Source organism: Dipodomys merriami, unplaced genomic scaffold (assembly GCF_024711535.1).
Source record: "Dipodomys merriami isolate MVZ:Mamm:240054 unplaced genomic scaffold, mDipMer1.0.p SCAF_1428, whole genome shotgun sequence".
Classification (NCBI taxonomy): Eukaryota; Metazoa; Chordata; class Mammalia; order Rodentia; family Heteromyidae; genus Dipodomys; species Dipodomys merriami.
This window is the reverse complement of record NW_027202747.1, coordinates 7501-31706: the sequence shown is the minus strand read 5'-3', so window position 1 is coordinate 31706 and position 24206 is coordinate 7501. Positions and strand designations below refer to the sequence as shown.

General features: G+C 39.3%; 1 pseudogene; it reads left to right on the top strand.

The window, feature by feature from the left end:
* The window catches only part of LOC138826458 (leucine-rich repeat-containing protein 14B-like), an 82778-nt pseudogene that overhangs the window by 58261 nt on the left and 311 nt on the right, over window positions 1–24206 (top strand).

The window sequence follows — 24206 nt, the reverse complement described above, 5'->3', positions numbered from 1 at the left end:
AATCTATCCCTTTGTGTGGGTTTGCTCCTGGAGAGGACCTAGCACCACAAAGCTCTTCCATTTTCAAAAAATGCATATCTGGCAAACTAACTACAGTTTAGCAGAATAAGTTCAAAATAATGATTCCATCATAAAATTGATTAACTGGATCAATATAAGGATACAGGCCTGCCTGGTATCATTCCCCATTGCACCTTTCACAGGAAAAAGATGTAGAGGTTTGGTTGTCACTGAGATGCTTGTTAAATTTGCTACAAAGTTAACAAGTACCATGCTCACAGGGAAACACAAAAAACTCCATTATGTAATGACACTATTAAATGGAATTTATATTACAATCCCATGACAGAGCAATGGCTGTGGCATGCTCACAACGTGTGCTTGAATCAGGGTTGATGTGTGTGTGTATTGAAAGGTGTATCATTAGACATGTAGAGAAATCACACCCAAAGGCCTTCTCTGTGGAAGTGCTGTCAATTATCATCCTGATTTTTTTTTATCTTAACTCAGTATTGAAGGAAATGATTGAGATTGAAAAGATGGTTTATATCTTATTATATCTGCCAGGTACTGGATTTAGGGAAGTAGGGATAGGTGACTGATGAAGCAGATAAAATGTCTTGTTTTAATGTTGGACCATGTGGAAGTAAACATAGAAACCAAACAAGAGCTTCTACCCTAAGTGAATCACAATTTCTTATAGTTCAACTTGTTATTTTAGAAGACAGTAAGTAGTGTGGAGAAAATGAAGACAGTGTGAGCAGAGAGACAGAAATTGGGGTTAGAGAAGTGTCTAGGGACAGGGTAGTAGGAGGTAAGGGAAGATTTCTCTGGGACGATTGCTTAGGTGCTGTGGAGGAAAATTGGTATAGAACAGAGTACTGCTACCTGTTCCAAGGGCAGGTGATCACAGAGGTTTTGAAAAGTTAAAAATATTTGTTATAGGAGGGTGCCAGCGGCTCAGGCCTGTATTCTAAGCTGCTCAGGAAGCTGCGATCTTAGGATCACAGTTCAAAGTGAGCCTAGGTAGGCAAATCCAAGAGACTCTTATCTCCAATTAACCCACAAGAAGTCAGAAGTGGAGCTGTGGTTCAAGTGGGAGATCACCAGACTTGAGAGAAGAATCCAAGCAAGAGTGCAAGGCTCTGAGTTCAAGTCTGAAAGCTAGCAAAAAATGTTGTCATAAATTCAAAATGCCAAATAGATGGCTTATGAATATAAGCATCAAAGATACGTCCATTAACTTTGATAGATGAAACCCATTGTTACAGGGTCCAGGAATATACTCCTGGTTCCATAGGTCCAGACTAAGCATATATTTTCTTCTTTTTTATGTTTTTTATTATAAAAATAGAATACAGAGGGACAGTTACATGAGTAAGGTAATGAATACATTTCCTATCGAACATTGTTTCCTCCTCCTTTGTTTTTCCTCTACCATACCTTCCCTTCCCACCTCCCCAGCTACTTCCTTCCCCCTCCCAAGTTGAGTACACATTTTCTTTAGCTTTATATAGGAGGAAAAGGCAGTGGCAGGAGAGAAATGCATATTTTTTTGTTTTTGTAGTTTGGTTTTTTGTTCTACTCTTAGGTCTTGAACTCAGGGCCTGGATGCACTCCTTTAGCTTTTATAGTCAAGCTAGCACTGTACCACTTGTGCCACAGCTCCACTTTGGGCTTTTCAGGGCTACCTATTTGGAGATACATATCACTGACTTTCCTGCCTTGGCTGGCTTTGAATCAGGATCTTCAGATCTCAGCCTGCTGAGTAGCTAGGATTACAGGTGTGAGACACCAGCATCCAATAACAAATGCATAATTTTAAAGTCCCAGTCACACACGTGTTCATGTGGTGAGAGTTGGAAGGCAGTACTCATAGAGAGCCAGGCAGTTCATCATCTCAGGATTTCTCAGCTGGAACCTGGATACAGTAAGTCATTGGTCTGGTAGGTGGATATAAAGTGGAAGCTGAGATGCCAAGCTTTTATACTGCTTTTGGTTAATCTCTGAGCCCAAATGATAGTGCCCCTCAGTCAAAGGGCCTTCGGACCTGTTACAATATTATGCTCAAAATGGCACAAAATATTAAGATTGGGGAACTCCAGGTTTCTTCTTGGTAGACGAAGAAGTGAGACAAGTATTTGACTTGCTAAGGTTTTGGATAATCTACAATGCTTATTAGAGAATCTCAGAAATTGGACTTTATTTTAAGCAAAATGCAAATCCTACAAACAGAATATGGTTTATCCTTTCAAAATTGATTATTACATAAAAATAGATTGGAAAGTAATTGGACATAGCTCCCAATTGAAGCTTTCAGAGTTTGCAGTGTGTGCTAAATTATCTAGACCAGTGGAAAATTGCTTTATAATGCTGGGTCCATATATAGTCTAAATCTGAAACAATAGGACAGAGTAAAAAAATAATCACTGCCCTTTCTAAGACCTAAAATTACAACAGAGGAAATAAAAACAAAGCTATGGAACCCATAGCAAATGCTATAGAATTCAAAGTGAAATAGAAATCCAGGTATGGAATTATAAATGCATCCTATCTCACAGAAGTGGCACAGAGAGGAGTACACTGCACTAAGGCACAAACACCAAATTCTGGTTTGAGCCCCCGGTGTGCCATTTAAACCGCCTCATAGAATTGAACAATTTATTTTGCATCAATTTCTTTCTGGAAAATTTGTAGTTACACCAACCTCAAAGCATAATGTAACTATCACACAGGTTAATAATACATGGAAAAAAACCTAGAATAGCACCTAGTATAAAAAGGGATAAATAAGTAATAAGATTTCACAGTCTTTGTGATAACTTGATAGACTTGAAGTCATTAAAAATACATTAAGATGGACAGGTTCTGGTTCTCACACCTGTAATCCTAGCTATTCAATTTTTTTCAATTGATTCAGACTTATCCTGCTTGATTTCTTCTTGTGTAAGTTTTGACAGATATTTTGGAAGAAATTGGTCTATTACATTTAGATTATCAAATTTGTGGCATAGGTTTGTTCACAATATTCCTTTGTTATCTTTATTATACTTTAACATCATTGAAATTATCAGATATCTCTTTTATTTCTCATATTGTTAATTTATCTTATCCTCATCTTAAGTAGTATCTTACTGATTTTCTTGATCTTTTCAAAGAATTACTTTTGAATTTATCATTGCAGGTTTCGATGTATGGATTTTCTACAAGTTTCATTTATTTTTTCTGGGTGGTGGTAGTGGTATTAGAGATTGAACTCAGGAATTTTTCTAGTTAACTAAAATAGAAACTTGGTTTAATAACTTGAGGTCTACCTCCTACTGTATGCATTCAGTGCTAGAAGTTTCTTTCAAAGCACTGCTTCTGATGCATTTCACAGTTTGAGATATATTTGTTCGTTTCTTTGTTTAGGTGACACTGGAGTTTGACTCAGGCCCTCACATTTGCTAGTCAGGTGTCATACTGCTGATCCATATCTCCAGTCTTTTTAGCATTGGTTATATACTTCTGAGATGTGTCTCACCTCCTTCCCATATGGATTTTCATCATTGCTGAGATGACTGGTGTATACCATCTTCATTCCATTAAATGAAGTTTTGAAGACTTTTGTTTTCCACCCTGGCTGGCCTGGAACATCAATCTGCCTAGTCTCAGCCTTTCACATAGCTAAGACAACAGATATGTACCCTGGACACCTAGCAGTGTTTAATCTTTAAGTATCTTTCTATTATTAATTTATATTATGGAATTCAAGTTTAATTCTATTTGGTCCAAGAGCAGGTATTATATTATTTCTATTGTTTTCATTTATCTTCTTACCTGGAATTTTCTCTGTCTCGATGAAAGCTCATGTGTGACCTTTTTTTTTTTTCATGTGTGAACTTGAATACAATCCCTTCTAATGTAGATGTCAATTATATTTATCTGACTGATGAAGGATAATTTCATGGGTTCAGAATTCCAGGTTAGTGATTTTTGTTTTTAGTAGAGTTTAAGTATTTCACTTCATATTCTTACTTGTTTGGCTTCTAAAAATGAAATTCTTGTCTTTGTTCGTCCATAGAAAAATATATTATAATCTCTCTGTACAGTATTTTCACAATAAAAAAGTAAAAAAAGGAAAAACATATTATATAATCTATATCATGATTGGACTCTCTTACATGTATAAATTGATTATATATTTTAAATTATAGCTGTACGTATTATATGCGTATATAATATAAAGTTATAAATCTTGAGCCCCTTCTAATACTCAAAAACTTTCCTTTAGCAGTATTCTTTTTTATTTTTTATATTTTTGATGCTCCCCTCCCCCCATAACAGTATTCTTTTAGTTTGTTTTTCTGTGTGCCGGAATTGAGACTTGAACTCAGGGCCTTGGATTCTCTCTCTATTTATTTGAGATTTGAGGCTAGCATGCTACCATTTGAGTCATACCTCTGGCTATTTGCTGGTTAATTGGAGATAAGATTTTCTGGTATTTTTCTGCCCAGTCTGACTTCTTTGACCTGCCATCCTAGGATCTCAGCCTCTTGAGTAGCTATAATTACAGGTATGAACCACTAGCAGTGTTACAATGTAGAAAATAGAAGCAGGTCCAGGGCATGTATATGGTCAGTAGTCAGCTGACTAACTTTGAGAATTCCATTTTCAGAGTTTAGGAATGCTTCCCATTTTCTTATTCTTATATTGAGCTATCAGTTCTTTCTTTCATAAATGCACTTTAAGCAGATTTTGCAGGAGTAAGCTTCATTTTAAGATTCATATAGCTTATAAGTAGTGTAATGACTTTGTCCACAGGGAAAATAAGGTATTTCAGACTCATTGTCATAGGAACCTCGTAATCCTCTAGAAAGTTCTGCTCTCATGGGGTCAAGGAAGGTTTCCCTCTGATTGTCATAGACATCAGGAAAGTGTCCAGGGACTTGTCATCACCTGTACTACAGTTCTGCAAGATGCTTAGACCTTTTGGCTATTTTTAATTTATAACCATGAACTATTACAGCATGCCACATATACCTGTTTGTGTGAGGATTTTTTTCTTCTTTTAGGGGCCTTTATTGTTGTTTGCAGAATTCATTCTGGTAACTTGCTGTTACCAGAGTTTCTCCTGAAAGTGTAGCTCATACCTGACATTAATTTGGGGAAAGTTCTGTCATTATTATTTCAAATACTTTTTCTATTTCTTTTCCTTTACTCCTTATGATATTCCCATCATCCATATGTAACGTCTTTTGCAGTTATCCCATATTCCTTTGGTATCTTTTTTTTCATTCTTTGAAATGAAAAGGTATTTTACTATTTTAGGTTATACTATAAATCTTTTGTAAAATGATAATTGTTTATTAATATATTTTATAAAAAATAATTCATACTTTCATACAATATAATTGACTATATTTTCATTCTTCCATATTTTCAGTTTTGAATTGTCTTGTTTGTGAAATCCTTTCTCTGAAGTTTTTTCTAGGTGAGTTCTATATTCTCAGATCCTTTTATTTTTTTCCTGTCCAGAGACTAACCTTAAATCATTTTCAACTTACTTAGACACTCATTAACCTGTGTGTCTAACAATTATGTTGCTTTCATCAATTTTAAGTGTATATATATCAATCAGCAAGAGAACCAAAATATTCTCTCAATCTATGTGATGAATTCCTCTTCATTAACAAATGATTAAACAATTAAACAGCTTTGCTCAATGTTTCTATTAAAAATGTGCCATAAAAATTATTGCTACAGTACAATCACTATCAGTAAATAAATTATTCAATATGTGATTATCAGAGACTTCTGTAAAATCAAACTAAATGAATTCCAACTCACATTCTCCTTAGTTAATCTCAAAATAGTCCTAGCCACTCTAGAAAGTATGACAGACCTGAAGTGGAACAGACTAGAAGGCGAAGAAATGAATACAAGAACCCACAGCTATCTGATAAAATGTATGGTGGAAAAAGACAGCCTCTTCAACAAATGGTGCTGGGAAAACCAAATGTCCATATATATGACCTCTCTCACACCTTAAATTAATATCAATTCAGAGTGGATCAAAAACCTCAATATAAGATTTAAAACTTTACTACAGGAAAGAGTAAACATTAGAATGTATTGACATAGGCAGAAACTCCCTAAATATAACTCCAGGAACTTAGAAAATAGAAAAGAGACTTGGCAAACAGGATTGTATCAAGCTAAAAAGCTTCTGCACAGCAAAGGACATGGTTATTAACCTAAAAATACAACCTGTAGAAGACCTCTAGCCAAAAAAGAAATGCAAATCAAAACAGAATCAAGATTCCATCTCATTCTAGACATAATGGCCATCATCAAGAATACAAACAGCAACAAATGCTGACAAGAATGGAGTAGGAGGGGAGAAGGAACCTTAATTGGTGGAAATATAAATTAGTACAACTTTGAACAACAGTTTAACAAAAAGAATACTAAGGAGCTCAAATATGAGTGAGAGGGATGGGAAATAAGGAGAAGTGAGTAGACAAATAGAGGGATGAATGGTGGGCAAATATAGTAATAATATTCAATTTGCACATGTGGAAATGGAACTCAGACATATTAGAAAATAGGCAAGGAAATGGATATGTGGAGGGGAGAATGATGGAAGCATTAACTGATCAAAATGCACTGTACATGTAAAGGGACACATTTAGTTGAAACTCCTACAACTATCTAAAAATAATTAAAAAGGGAAGAAAGCATGCCAAACGACACAGGAATATTGGGTTAGAAAGATATACTATTTCTATCCATTTGAATTTATATGTCTCAAAATGTATCAAAATTTTTGACTGGGTGACCACAGCTTGTTCCTCTTCCAAGATCTTGAAGGGCTCCCAAGAGGATAAGCTTAAACTTCATTAGCTTCATACAAACCTATCTCTGCAGATTTTTACTTGACCCTCAAAATTATCTCTTAGCTTAGTGTTTTCAGAAGCCTGGGCAGCTCTGGGAAAATGTTTAGTGAATTAATGAAAGTGGTCAAATTTTAATCAACACAATGAGCAGGAAGTCCATCAGAGGTGTGGTAAAAATAATGTACAGAGGGGATTTTTAATACACTAAATCAAGCAGTATTATATTGTCAATGGTGTGTTAAGTCCTGTGGGTTCTAAAACAGAATTCCTGGCTTCCTCTTCTAAAATATCCTCTGATCTTTCCCATGACTCAGTTTCCTCATCTGGAAAATAAAATAGTATATATAATTCTAGTGACTTTTCGTGTGTTAACTATAGGTATTAGTTAACACAATCATTTTTGTGAGAAGTAAAATTATTAATACCTGTAAAGCTTAAAATTTCATGCCAAGTGTTGTTGTTGTTGTTGTTGTTGTGTGTGTGTGTGTGTGTGTGTGTGTGTGTGTGTGTGTGTGTGTGTGTGTGTGTGTGTGTGCGGTAAAATTGGGCTTGTTCACATGCTTGCTTGGTTTTTACTCAAGAATGGTGCTCTGCCACTTGAGCCATACCTTGCCTTCTAAGAGTTTCAATACAGAGTAAATATTTTAAAGGGTAACTATCTTTATTTTTCAAACAGAACATTCCTTCCTTTGCACAAATATTTTAAGGAAAACAAAAATAAACTATAATTCTTAAAATTAAAATGAAATTGATACTTGGAGTGAATTAAGTGATCCATAAACTAAAGATAAAAAACTTGATAAGAGCTGGTGTATGGACAAAGTGGTAGAATGCCACCCTGAGTTGAAACCTCAGTCAAACAAAAAAATGAGTTAATTTTACATTGAACACGGTGGCATATATATAATCCTAGCTATTCTGGAGGTGGAGATAGGGAAGATTGCATTTTTTAATTGTGAAAGTACCATATAGAGAGGTTACAATTACATGAGCAAGGTAATGTACATTTCTTATCAAGCATTGTTGCCTCCTTCTTTGTTCCCATCCCTTCCCCCATATGCGCCCCCCCACCAAAGTTGTAAAGTTCGTTTTTTGACATAACGTCTTGTACATCTCATTGTTGAAATGGATCCACCTGTATCCTTATTTAAACAATTTGTTTATTCCCTTCCCCTCCACAAATTATACCAACATCAACTACAGTGAAAACAGTGGTTATACTGTGGGGGAGGGACATACAAAGCAAGAAAGAAATCATCTTATAAATATGTTAGAAATAATCACAAGAAAGGGGCAGGGAAAGTGGCTCAGTGGTACATCACTTGCTTGCATGCATGAGGCCCTAGGTTCAATTCCCCAGCACCACATAAACAAAAAGAAAAAAGCCAGAAATGGTGCTGTGGTTCAAGTGATAGAGCGCTAACCTTGAGCTGAAGAGCTGAGGGACAGTACCAAGGCCCAGAGTTCAGGCCCCACAACCGGACCCCCCCCCTCAAAAAAAGAAAAAATCACAAGAAAGAAAAAAAAACATGAGTCCTTATCTTAGGGTTCATTTTGCCTAACATCAACTTATCTGACCGTTTCTGCTTGTCTCAGACATATACTAGTTATTGCAAATAAGGGAAACCATGGGACCTATGTTTCTTTGGGCCTGACTTACTTCACTTAATATAATTTGTACCAATCTTTCCATTTCCTAACAAATGGGGCAATGCCATTCTTTCTGATGGAAGCAGAGAATTTCATTGTGTATATATACCACATTTTCTTGATCCATTCATCTATGAAGGGACATTTGGGTTGGTTCCATATCTTATCTATGGTAAATAATGCTGCAATAAACGTAGTCGTGCTGGTAGCTTTAGTGTGGCCTTGTTTGTGATCATTTGGGTAAACGCCCAAAAGTGGTATTGCTGGGTCATAGGGGAGCTCTATATGGAGTCTTCTGAGGAACCTCCATACTATTTTTCAAAGTAGCTGATATGGAATAATAAAATACCCCGAATAGCAAACACGATCCTTAACAGAAAAAATAGTGCTGGAGGAATATCAATACCAAATTTCAAACTTTACTACAAAGCCATAGTAATGATACCAGCTTGGTACTGGCACAAGAACAGACTTCAGGACTAATGGGATAGAATTGAGAACCCAGAAATGAACCCACAGACCTATAGCCATCTAATCTTCGATAAGGGAGCTAAAAAAAATAGAATGGAAGAAAGACAGCCTCTTCAGTAAATGGTGCTGGCAAAATTCGTTAATCACTTGTAGAAAACTAAAGCTAGATCCTTATATATCACCCTGTACTAGAATCAACTCCAAATGGATCAAAGACCTGGGTGTCAAAGCAGACACCCTGAAAAAATTACAAGATAAAATAGGAGAAACCCTAGGTCTCCTTGGCACAGGCAGAAATTTTTGTAAAAGAGATCCAGAAACACAGCAAATCAAGGAAAGGTTGGACAATTGGGAGTGCATGAAATTGCAGAATTTCTGCAAGACAAAGGTCATAGCTGGCAAGATCAATAGGAAGTCCACTGATTGGGAGAAGATCTTCAATAGCCATACAATGGACAAGTGTCTCATATCTACAATATACCTGGAACTCAATTAAATCCCCCAACAACAAATCCTCAAAGAAACAACTGCCCAATAAATAAGTGGGCTAAAGAATGAAAGAGAAATTTCTCTGAAGAGGAAAGAAGGATGGCCAATGAAGAAATAAATGCTCAACCTCCCTAGCCATAAAAGAAATACAAATCAAAACAACATTGAGATTCCACCTCACCCCAGTAGATTGGCTATAATTAAGAACTCTATTAACAACAGATGCTGAATGGGATGTGGACAGAAGGGAACCTTACTGCATTGTTGGTCGGAGTATAAACTTGCTCAACCACCTTGGAAAGTAGTATTGAAGATTGCATTTTGAAGCCAGCTTGGGTAAAATGTGAGTTTCAAGATCAACCAACAAGCAGGGATAATGGTACACATTATAATTTGAGCTATGAAGGATGAGTATGTAGAGGATTGTGATCCGAGGCTGGCCCCTGGCAACAACAGAAATGGATACCTAAACCTACATGCTCAACGTTATCTTTTGCAAAATGTGGAAGAGAAGCCCTTGAAGGCATATGTGTGTGTGTGTTCTATCTGAATGTCAAGGGTTGAAGTGTTGAAGTAGCATGGAAAATAAAAACATGGACCTCTTCTTGTTGAACTGAGGAGCATAACGTAAATTCTTTTTTTTTTTTTTTTTTTTTTTTTTTTTTTTTTTGTCGGTCGTGGGGCTTGAACTCTGGGCCTGGGCGTTGTCCCTTAGCTCTTCAGCTCAAGGCGAGCGCTCTACCACTTGAGCTACAGCGCCACTTCCTAACGTAAATTCTTCTATGAACTCAGGAATGCAGCTCGGCTGAATCCCAGCTTTGAGATATTGCAATAACAGACTTTCATCAATTTTTCCTGCTACTGGAAAAAAGATACTAAACGAAATATTAGTGCTTAAGTCTCAAACACTTCCCTTTCTCATCCACTTCAGAGTTTACATGATGGAGAATGATCAAGTTTTCCTGGGGGGACAATGCTCACCAATATGGGGCAGGATTTATCAGGCATGTGCTCACTAATATCTGAGAAAGCAAGATTGGAATAAAGGGGATATTTGGGGGTTTTCTCTTGGGTGGTATTTTTTGTTTGGTTTCGTTTGGTTTTTGCTAATCCTGGGGCATGAACTCAGGACTAGGGTCCTGTACTTGAACATTTCTGCTCAAGGCTAGTACATTACCACTTAAGCCACAGCCCTATTTCTGGCTTTCTTTGGTGGTTAATTGGAAATAAATTTCTCAGGAAGTTTTCTTCCTGGCCTTTCAACTGCAATCCTCAGATCTCATCCTCAGCTAAGATAACATGTATGAGCCACCAGCAACCAACTGGAATACTTGGATTTTCTTGCTTTTTTTTGATCCTCTGGGGCAAGCCAGACAAAATGTAACATTTTCTTTTACCAAATAAGAAAGAGAAACTTTTAAATCCAACTGTATGTGATCTGTTAGAATGAAGTTTTAAATTTTATAAAAACTTCATATTTTCATTGTGCTAATACGCAGAATCTTCAAAATCCAGAAAATATTCATTCTGATTATTATTATTTTATTTTGTTGTCTCAAAAAGAAATTGAGGCATTCCTAAATGGTCGTGTTATTCTTTCCCATATTTTCTTTTAAAAGGTCTTTGATGTGCCTCTAAATGTTACTGGTTTCTGCAAGATAAAAGAAATTCCCTAGTACCACTTGAAATATAATGCTCTCCGTTAGAGTTTATGAGAAATTTCTACCTTCCACATAAATTATCACTTCAGTTAACTCTGTTAGTGTAAATTGTGTCTCTCTTAGGAGCCACAGATTTGCTAAACATTAGTCAAAGAAATAATAGAAGCCATTCTTATAGGAAATGATCAGTTAAAACAATACTTTTGTTTATGAGTATGTGTGTTGTGATTTGGAGTTTTTTCATAGAAGTCGTGGGGATGGAGCACAGGGTCTTGTGCACACTTCGCAAGAACACTACCACTGAGCTGCATCCCTAGCCCCTTGTGTGTGGTTTTGAAATCATGATGTCACAAGCCTGTAATAGAAATCAGTATAGCAATTCTGGGATTTGCCATGCATTTATGGAAACGCTGAGGAAAGATGAATTTTTAAAAGTTCCTGGATGTGGTTTTCATATCCTAACATTAGGGAAACATTGAGAAAGAACAAAAATTAGTAGGTTTCTTGAGTGCTGAGAACAACCATTATCATTTGGGTTTTTTTTTTTGTTCTTTTGTGCTAGTACTGGGGCTTGAGCTCAAGTCCCTTAGCCCTTTTCACACAAGGCTGGCTCTCTACCATGTGAGTCACAGCCACAATTCTAGTTTATTTTGTATATAATTGGAGATAAAAGTCCTGACTGGATTAGCTGCAAACTGTAATCCTCAGGTCACAGCCTCCTGAGTAGCTAGGATTACAAGCATGAGCCACTCATGTTGAGCTGTCATTTTGGTTTTTATCAGCCCATGAAACACATCTTTAATACTAATTTTCATGTTTTGACATTTTAAACTGTGGTGAATTATAAATAACCAAATTTCCAATATATAAGTGTTTAAGTTACATTGCTCATATTCATAGTGTTGTGCAACCATCACCAGTATTTAAATTTTTTATTGCTTCAAACAGAAACTGTAGAGCACATGGGCAGCAAAGATGGCGCTGGGAGTGAGTAGAGTGGGCAGAGCCCAATTTACCTTCTGATCAGTTCCTAACCAGTCCGTGAAGGCTTAGGTGCATGATAGGGTATGACCTTGACAGTGATTGGTTCCTCTTCCTCCTTTGCCTTTTTGTCTTTAAAAAGGGCTGCTCTCTGTTAATAAATGAGTTTTCTACCTGCTGGATTTGGCTCCCTCCTGGGTCTGATTGTCTCCCGGGCTGAGGGAGGCTGGGGAACGGGCGAGCGCCGTACTTACCTTTCCTCAGACCCCGTCCATCTTTCGTGGGACGGACAAAGACCCGACAGAAACTGTATCATCATTAATCAATAAATTGTCACTCATCTCTTCCTCCCTCTAACTGTGGACAATCTCTAATCTGCTATCAGTTTCTGTTGTCTATTCTAGATATTTCTTATAAGTACAATCATACATGAGCTATGCTTTTGTGTCTGGTTTGAAATACTTAGTTTTATAATGTTTTTCAAGGTTGGTGCAATCCATGTTACAGCATGGACAGAGTGTAATTTATTTCTTGTGGCACATTAATTTCCACACTATGAGATGCCATATTTTGTTTATTCATTCATCTATAAATGAACATTCGGAAGGTTTCTCTCCAGTATTTATAAATAAGGCTACAATGAACACTGGCATCCATGTAAGTTCTATTGTCCATTGTTTGTTTGTATCTTTACAAATAGAATTGTTGAGTCATATTGTAATTCTATGTTAGACTCTTTGAAGATTCACCAACTTGTTTTCTATGTGGTTGTAACATTCTACATTCTCATTACCTTAGCTGTGCCAAGTCTTTTTTTCCTAGTCCTGGGGCTTGAACTCAGGGTCTGGGCACTCTTCCTGAGCTTCTTTTTCTCTACCACTTGAGCAACACCATCAGTTCCAGCTCTCTCAATTTATGTGGTACTGAGGAATTGAACCCAGGGCTTCATGCATGCTAGGCAAGCACTCTACAACTAAGCCACATTCCCAGACCATTTTCTGTATTTTTTTTAAGTCACAGTCATTGTAGAAGGCATGAAGCAGTATCTTCCTGTGATTTTGATGGCATTTTCCTAGCAACTTTGGGGTTGCTTAGTGGTGCTTTATCTCTCTGCTTTGAAGAAATGTTTGTTGAAGTTCCACAACTATTTTAAAGTGAATTTCCTTTTGTGTTACTTGATTGAGGAGTTCTTCATATATTCTCTGAGGTTAAAATCTATAATATATAGTTATTTTCTCACATTATTTAGGTTTTCTTTTACCTTTCTTGGTAATGAAACTTGGTCTGTTTAAGAATAGTATCTAATTTTTTTCTTTGGATAAAAAGGGATACAAAAGTTCTTAAAATAATAATAACAGCCATAATTAAAAATGCCATGGGTTTTTCTGTCAGAGGTTCATTGTTCTTAGTGTATAATAGATTAATTAACCTCTTTTCTTGTGTGTGTAAATGAAAGCTGCATTTAGTTAGGACCTCTAGAGTTTTTCAGAGGTTAAAAATGATAAAATTTGATAAAACTAAGTATTTATTTCACTTATAGAACAACTTTCTCTCCTCAACCTGAGTAATTATTTATACTATACTATTGGAGTTAGCTAATATTAATTAGAGGAAGGACTTTTTATCAAAGGAAGGGATTGCATAAGTTGTGGGAATACATGATGTATTGAGGAATACTTACAGGTTTCTGATATATTTTAGAAAAAAATTAAATTTAAGAGAATCTTCATCAGGCTGGGAAGTTGGCTCAGGGGTAGAGTGCTTGCCTGGCATGCCTGAGGCCCTAGGTTCAATTCCTCAGCATCACATAAGCAAAAAGAAAAAAGCCAGAAGTGGCATTGTGGCTCAAGTAGTAGAACGCTAGCCTTGAGCTGAAGAGCTGAGGGACAGTGCCCAGGCCGAGTTCAGGCCCCACAACCAGACCCCGCCCCACAAAAAAAGAGTATCTTCATCATAGAATCTACAGAAGTTAAATGAGTCGTGAACAAAGTTGAAGTTTGCCCAAACGCACAGAGTACAGAGATGAGACCAAAGTGGGTAAGTACTACCTGGATCTCCTTACTGTGAAATATCCTCCACATATTAATGGGATAAATGGAACTTTTCCCAAGCACACACAATTCATACCCTCAAGATAGAAGCGATTCCATTCAAGTATAGGCTTTGGAGGAATTTAACATTCAACAATAATTTTAAGAGATTCTTGATTATAGTAGACAAAAAGGATTATATTGACCTTTCAGTCTCAAAGCTTTATCCCTATTAGAAAATCTTCAAAAAATGATTTTGTGACTTTGGAGAAAATAATTAACTATAAAGCTTCATAAATTATATTAGGAAAATAAGTTCATAAAATGAAGAGTTGATGCGGAGTTATGAAAGACTTCATAGTATTTTTCAAAGTCTCTTGGAATCAAAATCTCTTCTCAGTGTTTTGAGAAAGTAGAAATGTATCTAGTGTTAGAATCATGGATACCTAAAACATTGAGTCATCCCAAAATTCATTGTATCCCTGAAAAGTACGTAGAGTTCTAGTATCTTAATGGCACTCTCATGTGGAACCCAACTATTTGTCTTGGCATTTAAAACTGGGGAAGTGTTTTCCAGGGAATGAACCTTTAAAATATTCTTTTCTAAATAAAACAAAGGAAAAATCTTTCTTAAATAATTCTTTAAAAGGATTCATCAGCTGCAGAAATCTGACCTTATGGGTATCCGGGATGTGCAGGTACAGCAATGCCCTTGTGGAAGGGCTCTGGGAATATGGAACTACACTGAGCTCCTGGCTAGAATATGCTGCCAACTACAGGCAGAGCCCTGTGCAGTTAGGTGACCTATTGAAGTCCTCATTTATTTCTTTGTCATTGAAGGCAACTTTTTTTGGGGGGGAGGTCCGGTCGTGGGGCCCTTCTGGGCCTGGGCACTGTCCCTCAGCTCTTCAGCTCAAGGTTAGCGCTCTACCACTTGAGCCACAGCGCCACTTTCGGCTTTTTTCCTTTTGCTTATGTGGTGCTGAGGAATCGAACTCAGGGCCTCAGGCATGCAAGGCAAGTGCTCTACCACCGAGCCACCTTCCCAGCCCATTGAAGGCAACTTTGAGATAGTGGTGCAGGCCCTGGAATCAGCAGGTATGGCTGCTCTGCAAATGCACTGCCCCTCATTCAGGGAAGACAGCTTGAGCCCTGGGTAGCTTCTGCAGGTGTTAGGCCTAGCCAGGACAGGTTAGCTGTGCAAGCTGGAAGTGGCCCACAATGTGCGGCTACATGCTGGCATGTGCAGCAGTTGTTAGCCCAGGTGGGATTCCCTCGTCTGACTTCACTCATCCTCCACATTAAGGCCTTTGACACACCCTTCACTTCTGTCCCAACTTCTAAGCATGAAGACTGCCTCCTTGGCTCCATCTCCTGAGAGCTCAGTCACATGACTTACCTGATAGAGCTGAGTGTGGCCCTCTCCATGCTGACAGGGAAGATCCAGATTCTCCTAGGGTGAATCTCAGAGACTGAAAGGAGGAGGGATGGGTCAAGCACTCTGGTCATTGGCTTCACAGGCTGTAGGGGCACTGAGTGATAGGTAGAAGAACAGCTTATTCACAAAGCCCCAAGCTCAATGCTCTCTGGAGCTGCACATAAGAGAGCACAAAAGAGAAATAAAGAAGTTGGAGGACCAGGAGTGATCCAGAATAGTGAGGGACCTCAGGGGACTGCTTCTAGTTAGAAAGAGACAATGTGTAAGGTAGGCATCAAAACCAGGCTTGCAATCCCAACACTCAGAAGCCTGATGATATCAAGAGGGGCATGCACAGACAGTGAGGTACTCAGTCAGAGACAGGGCCCAGCTGCCCCTTTGCTGATGCTTGCTGCCAACACTATCTAAATCAGAATTAATGGATTGTGGATATGGTGCCTCAGTTGGGGATGTCTGGCTTTCCCTTCCTGGCTCTACAGTAATGGATTCTTCTATTGTTAGAGTAATGGCTCTTTTTTCTTACTAATGCCTCATTTCCTCTGTAGCAAGCTCTCAGAGTGGATGTTCTCTCCAGGATCATGTACATAACTCCTTTCATATGAAAATGGTTGTTGATAAAATCTGCCATTTAGGTGAGATGAAGACAAAGGTTTCATTGGTTCAGGTTAATTCTGAACCACACAGCAAGCCCAGCAGCTGTAGACTGTCTGAAAGCAAGGGAGCCAGCCTGCATCCCAGTGAACCATATTTATGGACACAGACATTTGCATTTCATGTAGCATCATGTGTCACAAACTATTTTCATAGACTGCATGCAGTCAGGTAAGAACAAGACTTGCCCTGCAAGGTGTAGTCTTTGTTCTCTGTGGCAGACAAGCAGATGGATTGCTCACATCCATTGTTGCTCACATGGAACTCCTCTGATTAGTGCTGATTATTCCATGTTCTACAGCCCGTTCAGGACATGATTGAGAATGCTGGACCTGGCCAATTGTGCTCTGAACCATGTGGACATGAACTTCTTGGCAGACTGTATCCATGCAGCCCAGCTGGATGTGTTGCACCTCAGTAGACACAATCTGCTTCATTTATATCCCTCTACTTTCCTCAAGCTCCGGCAACAGGTTGCCCAGATAGTGCGGGTGTGGACCCCAGTGGAGTGTGCTATTACCCATAGCTATGTGGTCATGATGATCCTGGGCCTGTGTTCCTGCCTCTATCTCTAGGAGCTCAAGTTCCTTGCTAACCTGCTGTCAGCCTGCACCCTCAAGCGCCTCTTCTCTGCACTGTGTAAACTCCCTGAACTTCATTACATGGAGTTCCTGGTGCCTAAGAAATACTACCTGGAGAGTACCAGGATGAGCTGGCCATGTCCACATATGATCAGTAGAAATATGCTTGATTGCAGAAGAGCTGCATGCCGTGCTACTATGGGCCAAGCAGGAAGACATCCCCACCTCCCACCACTTTTCTGGAGTTTTCACCCAATAGTTAATGAGACCAGCCATGAGCTTGGTGCTTTCTTGCTTCAAACTTTCAAAACTGCTTTAGAAAACTTTCCCAGGGGCTGGGAAGGTGGCTCAGTGGTAGAGTGCTTGCCTTGCATGCTCGAGGGCCTGGGTTTGATTCTTCAGCACCACATAAGCAAAAAGAAAACCCCGGAAGGGGCGCTGTGGCTTAAGTGGTAGAGTGCTAGCCTTGAGCTGAAGAGCTGAGGGACAGTGCCCAGGCCCAGAGTTCAGGCCCCACGACTGGACCCCCCCCCCAAAAAAAGAAAACTTTCCCAGAACATTAACACAAGTAGAGTAGGCCCTTGAATTGTGCTAAGGAAATGTCTTGCATTTCAACCAGCCCTGTTTCCCAGAGATCAATCCCTATATCAGATCCTAAGGCTAAGATGTAAGCAACTGTAGTTTCAATGAAAAACCTTTGTTAGAGAAAGCTGTAGATACACATGACAGGCAATGTAGGAAGAAAACATGCCTTCTAAATGTGACATCGGAAGCCCTGGGGTTCAATTCTTTTTCCTTTTTTGTGCCAGTCCTGGGGCTTGAACTCAGGGCCTTTGCACTGCCCCTGAACTTCTTTTACTCAAGGCTAGCACTGTACCACTTGAGCCACAGCACCACTTCTGGTGTTTTCTGCTTATGTGTTGCTGAGGAATCGAACCCATGAATTCATGCATGCTAGGGAAGCATTCTATCACTGAGCCATATTCCCAGCCTCCTGGGATTCAATTATAGGACTAGGTGAAGCTGTTACAGCAGAGGTCCAGGCATTGTGGTAGAGTTTTCAATTGGATCTAGGGCAGCATGTGCTGGAAGCAGTAACAGGGAAAAATCAGATCACTTGTCACAGAATACAAATAAAAGGTAATGGGTACATTTCTTATCAAGCATTGTTGCCTCCCACTTTGTTTCCTCTTACCCTCCCTAATAAGAAATGTACTCATTACCTTGCTCATGTACTCATGTAATTGTAACTTCTCTGTAAGGTATTTTCACAAATGTGTGTGTGTGTGTGTGTGTGTGTGTGTGTGTGTGTGTGTGTGTGTGTAAATACAAATAAAAGAAGATCTCATAGAAAAACAAACAAGAGAAAAAGACTGAAAATGAAAAGTAAAATGGAAAGGGAACCCGACTTTTGGGCCTAGCAGAAACTCAGTAGATCTGGTAGGAATTGTTCTGCATGGTGTGCAATATTTCCTGGAGAATGTTTGCAGGGAATAGAAGCAGGGCTGGTTTTTGGTTGTTACCAGTGGCTTTGTGCTTGTTTTGCTCTGCATCCAGCTCAGTGAAAGCCTGATTTGAGGGTATCTCATGACTAAGAGATGCTCCAGTATTTCTTAGTAAAATTCATATTCCATTTTCTGCTGAGCAGCTAGATTCATTTGACCACCAGCCTCTACCACTCCCAAGCCTCGTCCTTTGGTTCTATTAATCAGAGCCAGCCCTAGCTCTGGGAACAGGCATTAGAACTCTATTCTGTTACAGTAACATTCTTACCTGCCAGTGGCAGTCAACAGAGAGACCCAGTTCTCCTTTAGAGATGCCAGAGACCTTCTGCAGCTAGCTGAATCACAACTAGCTACCAACACTTTTCTGTTCAAGAGTTCCTATGACTCTAACAGAAGTCACATACTGGGGACTCTTTTCATTGCTCTCACTAAAACGCCACAGCACTGTATAACCTGATGTCCCCACATTCTGCTGCAGGAAAGGTAACAGGCTGGAATCTGTGCAATTTGGCTTGAAAAATTTGTTACAGTGAGTGAAAGATTGATTCCTGCCTAATTCCTCCAGCTCAAGCAAGACACCAGGTACAAGAAAACAAGCGTGGCCACATGCCTGTCAGCAGGCAGGTTCCAATCGGTGCCTGGCCAAGGATATAACACTTGGTCCCCAGGGGACAATAGCCCTTCATCCAGTGTAGAACATTCAACTTGTGGGCCTGGTCAAGGAAGTCTCCTTGTGGCCTAAGAGAGCATAAGCCACTTTTTATTTTCTGCTTCTTTGTGAAAACAAGCCCTATATAAGTCCATCCAAAATATAGTCCCTCAAACAACCTCCAAACCTGAAAGGTCTATGCACATTGCTGGCAATAAACAGTCCCCACCTGTTGATCATTGGGTCTGGCCTATTCCTTTTCTGTTTTCCTCCATTTTCTTAACAGTGAGAATGCTGAAACAGGTATGTGGGTTCAGGAGACAATCATTCCCAGGTTGCCAATGGATGTTCATGGCTACTTCTAGATTTTAGGTCTGATCCTACTCTATTCTTACTTTGAGGTTACCTGAGATATCCTTAAAACAAACTCCCCTCATTAGTGTCTAAGACAACTTAATCACTGTTATTTCAATTCTTACAGGGTCTGAGAATGAGTCCATCAAAGTGGGCTTAGAGATTAAAGAAGTTTGTTAGGTGTTACAGAAGTTGTCCTGCCAGGGACACAGTGTAGACTTGGGAGCAAACACTATGACCCTAAACATGAACACAGCCTAGGCTATTGAAGGCAAAAAACACAAGCAGGTACAAGCTGCAAAGTTGTATTAATATGATAACATCAACTTTTTTTTTCAAACAAGGGACTTTTACAATGGCAATTTCCTGTTATTTCATTCCTCAGTTTCAAGCAAGAGATTATTGCATTCCTCAGTTCCCCATAAGAGGTTAATATTCTGACTCAGTGTCCTTGCTTGGTCTTGGGGTCTTTTATCCTAAGAGATCCTTACATTCCCCTTTCTTTTTGTAACTGAGTCAAATTCTTGACTCTTTTTCCTGACTCAGGAGGCTGTACTGGGCCTGAAGGGCCATCAGCTTGACAGTCCCAATTATTTTTTCTATAAGTGATATCAAAGACTTAACCACACAGGAACCAGTAATAACAAGTAGAAGAAATAGTATAATTGCTGGTGGCTAGAGATACTAGCCACCAGGCCAAAAGGCTTTGAACCCATACTAGATCTAGTTTAGCAGATGGTTGCTGGTGGAGTCCTTCACACAGTTTACCTAGAACCTTTATGTTTTCTTCTCCAGCCGTGATTCATTTACACAGTATCAGCACTCTTCCCTTAGAAAAACATAGGTTCCCTCTTTGGAAGCTGTGAGAAGGTCTAGTGCCCTATGATTCTGCAAGGCCACCCCCGCTAGAGAGTTCAGTTGTCTTTGTATGCATGCCAGAGACACTGAAGAGGCATGAGTATCCTCATCTACCCTCTCCTCAAATTCTTGAGCAAGTTTTAAACTATGTCTTACAGCACCTCCAGCAAAAGCTGCTCCTCCAACAGAGGTAACCAGACTCACCCCTAACATTATAGGAATAAAATCTGTCCTCTTGGTTAAGAGGTGGGATAACAATCTCTGAAAATTTTCACTTTTGGTATAAAGATTTAATTGGGGAACTGCTAATATCAAAATCCAAGAGGCCAAGGTTGGATTAATGTATGACCATAGGCTTCCATTGCACCAGAACATAGTAGGAGAAGGGGTGTGACATCAAGATACCTGAAGCAGTTTGTCATATTCCACAAGTTGAGTTGGTTGGTAAAATTAAATTGCTACAATCAGGGACATTACAATAGCAGAAGTAAGAAAACTGTCCCCTTGTCTCTTTGATTTTAAACTGCCAGTGGTAGTTAACATCATTTAGAGCACAGAAGCATAAATGAAAAATTATGATGAGAAAAGTCTTAGCTTGAGAGGCTTTTCAGGGTCCTTATACACCATCCATTTGTCTCTTCTGGTAGCAGGGCCACCTTAAGTGGTGAAGTGTGCATCCAGGACCAGATCCCATTCACCTTGACAGTGGTTGGAGCTGTTAGGATAGCAGTATAAGGTCCTTTCCACTGAGGATAGTTAGTTTTTTTTAATGTCATATGACCCACACAGTGTCTCATGATCAGTAATTAGGGCCAACTACAGGGGCTGCCTGCAGGAGTGCCTGAAATTGGGAATGGAGTTCCTGTTGAACAGTCTGCAGTGCCTGTAAAGACTGGAGCAGTCATCTATGTCAACATTGCAGTTTTTAAGCGAGGACACAAGAAGGATGGTCTGCCAAACATCATTTCACAGGGCATAAACCCTTTGGAATAGACAATGCAATGGGAGCGCAAAAGGGCAAAGGGAAGGAGTCATTCAGACATGGTAAATTTAAGAGAATCCCCTCTCACAACGAGTCTACCTGGCTGCTCTAATTAGCTAAACCAGCATCTAGATTGAAGTGGGCATATCCTTCCTCCCTACCATACAGATAAACATAAAGAATAGTTCCACATCAATTCACCCATCCTGACTCTATGTATATGAAAGCTAGTTTAATTTCATACCAACTTACTCATAAGCTTCATTTTTAAGACATACTCCTACCATTTGTTACATACTTAAACTTTCTGGGGTTTGTCTTCTTCCCCTTTTCACTGTGACAAACATTTTAAGACAATCCTTATTTTTATATCCTTTTTTTTTAAAATCCAGATGAGATTTTTTTTTCAATTACTTTCTAAGGCTTTCTTTACTACACTCTTTCTTTCCCTGAGTTTCTTTGTGGCTTTTGGGCCCATTTTGCTTCTTTGGCTTGAGGAACCAGGTTATTAGAACTGCCTCAAGGCATCCCTTGGGTGGAGAATTTTGTTAAATTTTTAATTCTAATAGCAGGGGTGAGTTTCATTCCTCTTACTACCTCCATTGATAAAGATCTCTCCTTTATAGCTATTGTTGGAAGCGGCCTTTTACCACACCCAAACCAAGCAAGGCTTTGATTGTAGAGTGGATTTCTAGTTTCCTAATCTTTGAAGTGCCTGAGGCAAGCCAGTGATATCATCCTTGCCCTCAATATCTACTGTGGGAATAGAGAGAGTTACTGGATATCACTGAAATAATATACCACAGACTCAGTTTCAGCAGATCCAAAGCAGCTTTCCACTGGGAAGCAGTCAGAGGTGATGGAGTCAGGCAGGAGTCCAGTCCACTGTCACTATGGTCAACATGGTCAGGATGACAACATAGATTTCCTTCCAGATGACTATAAGGCCGTCCTTGAACTTTATCCAGAAGGGTGGGTAGAAGCAGCAGCAGGGTCCCACACCGACTCAAAAGGGTTATCACACATTTTTCTGGGCTGCAAATTTCTACTAAGACTGGTTAAGGATATGTGGCATAGGCTTGATAGGCGGGTGTCCAGCTGGTTTTTAAGGCAACATTTGAGGCAGTGGCCCAGGACAATTGACCAGGGTGACAACTTTTATTAGCTAGATAGTTCTTTTAATAAGGCTTGTAACCATTTCCAAAATGTGCAGTCTCCACACTTACACACTGTTAGCACTATGTCCCATGCCTCTTCCTTTTCAGATAAGGAAAAAATTATTTCTGACCCCTTTTTGTGGCCATCAGTACTTTAATACAAGAACACATACACAAAGACATTAGAGAGGGATATGATACAATTCAAATAACATCTGGAGCTTGAAAATATTGTGCAAATGTGAATGTCTTAGAATCAGTAAATGAGAGTGGTTATATAAGATGTTAATAGTATGTTCATAGTAAAAAAGCAGTGAAGAAGTATGTAGGAACTCTCACTACTCTTTGCAACTCTTCTTTGAGTTTAAAATAATTTCAAAACAAGAAGGCTTTCAAGACAAGATATGGCTTAAGTATATCCATCCCATATTTTTTGGTTTTGTTTTTGAGAAAAGTGTTAAATCTTTGAAGAGGAAGCATTCACCCAAAGGGAGACAAAACATTCAAATCCAACTTTGACTCCCTAACCTGTGGCATATATCTCTGAATTTTTTATTTCCCTATAACTTCTCAAAGTACAAGATAGTTCTCAATTTGACACTTCGAGATTTGACTCATGGAGGTCGTTGGCACCAAAGGTGAGCAAGTAAGAAGCAACATTAGCCAGGCACCAGTGGTTCACACCTGTAAACCTAGCTACTGAGGAGGCTGATCTGAGGATCACGATTCAAAACCAACATGGGCAGGAAACTCCCTGCAATTCTTTTTTATTTTGGCGTGGGGGTCGGATGGTGGGGCCTGAACTCTGGGCCTGGGTGCTGTCCCTCAGCTATTCAGCTCAAGGCTAGCACTCTACCACTTGAGCCACAGCGCCATTTCTTGCTTTTTTTTCTGCTTATGTGGTGCTGAAGAATCGAACCCAGGGCCTCAAGCATGCAAGGAGAGCTCCCTAGCACTGAGCCACCTTCCCAGCCCTCCCTGCGATTCTTATCTCCAAATAATCACCAGAAAACCAAATAGAGTTCTCGACCTCAGCTGAAGAGCACAAGGACAACGCCCAATCCCAAAGTTCAAGCCCTACTACCACCAAAAAAAAAAAAAAAAAAAAGAGAAACAACATTAAAGCTGTTTGTTTTTTGGGCTTTGTGTATAAGCTACACAACCCTCAATTGTGAAATCATACAGTTTGGCTTTCCTTACCATGACTTTTTCTCATAATATTCTGCATAATCTCCACTTATTTATGATGCATTAGGCTTTGCAGCAATAAATAAGCCCCATGATGAAAGTACCTCATTCTGTTCACAGCTTTGTACCCAGTATTCAGGACAACACTTGATATTCACTGAAAACAAAAGAGACCATTATAATAAGAGATAATGCCTCGATAAAAGACATAAGGTCTGGGGATATCAACTTCCCACCCCCGCCTCTACCTCGAGAGCCCTCAAACAAGCCCAGATGAGCTGGTTTCTAAGATGATGTCCAGGTCCAATAGGCACTTTGGGCAGGTGACGTCTCTCCTGGGGACAGAGCAGCCAAAGCTTTTGCAAAACTATTGCTGGAAACTTATTTTGGAACTCTTGTGACAAAAGAACACTGAGAATTGCTTTGATGTGCTGATGTTTTCATCATTTTCTTGGTACTTCAAAGACATAATAGTCGAGAAGCCAGCAGCAACAGCTAGCTCTGCTCAAAGCTTCAGGGTAATCCGTTTGTATGACTCTTCTAGCTCCACTAGGATTAAGGTGCACTCCCATCCATAGATGGTGAATTTGCCAACACAATGCTACAAATGACCAGACTTCATTTCTTTAGACAGCCTAAGTAGTTTGTGTGTAAGTAATAGGTAGCTACCTCTTACTGTCCCC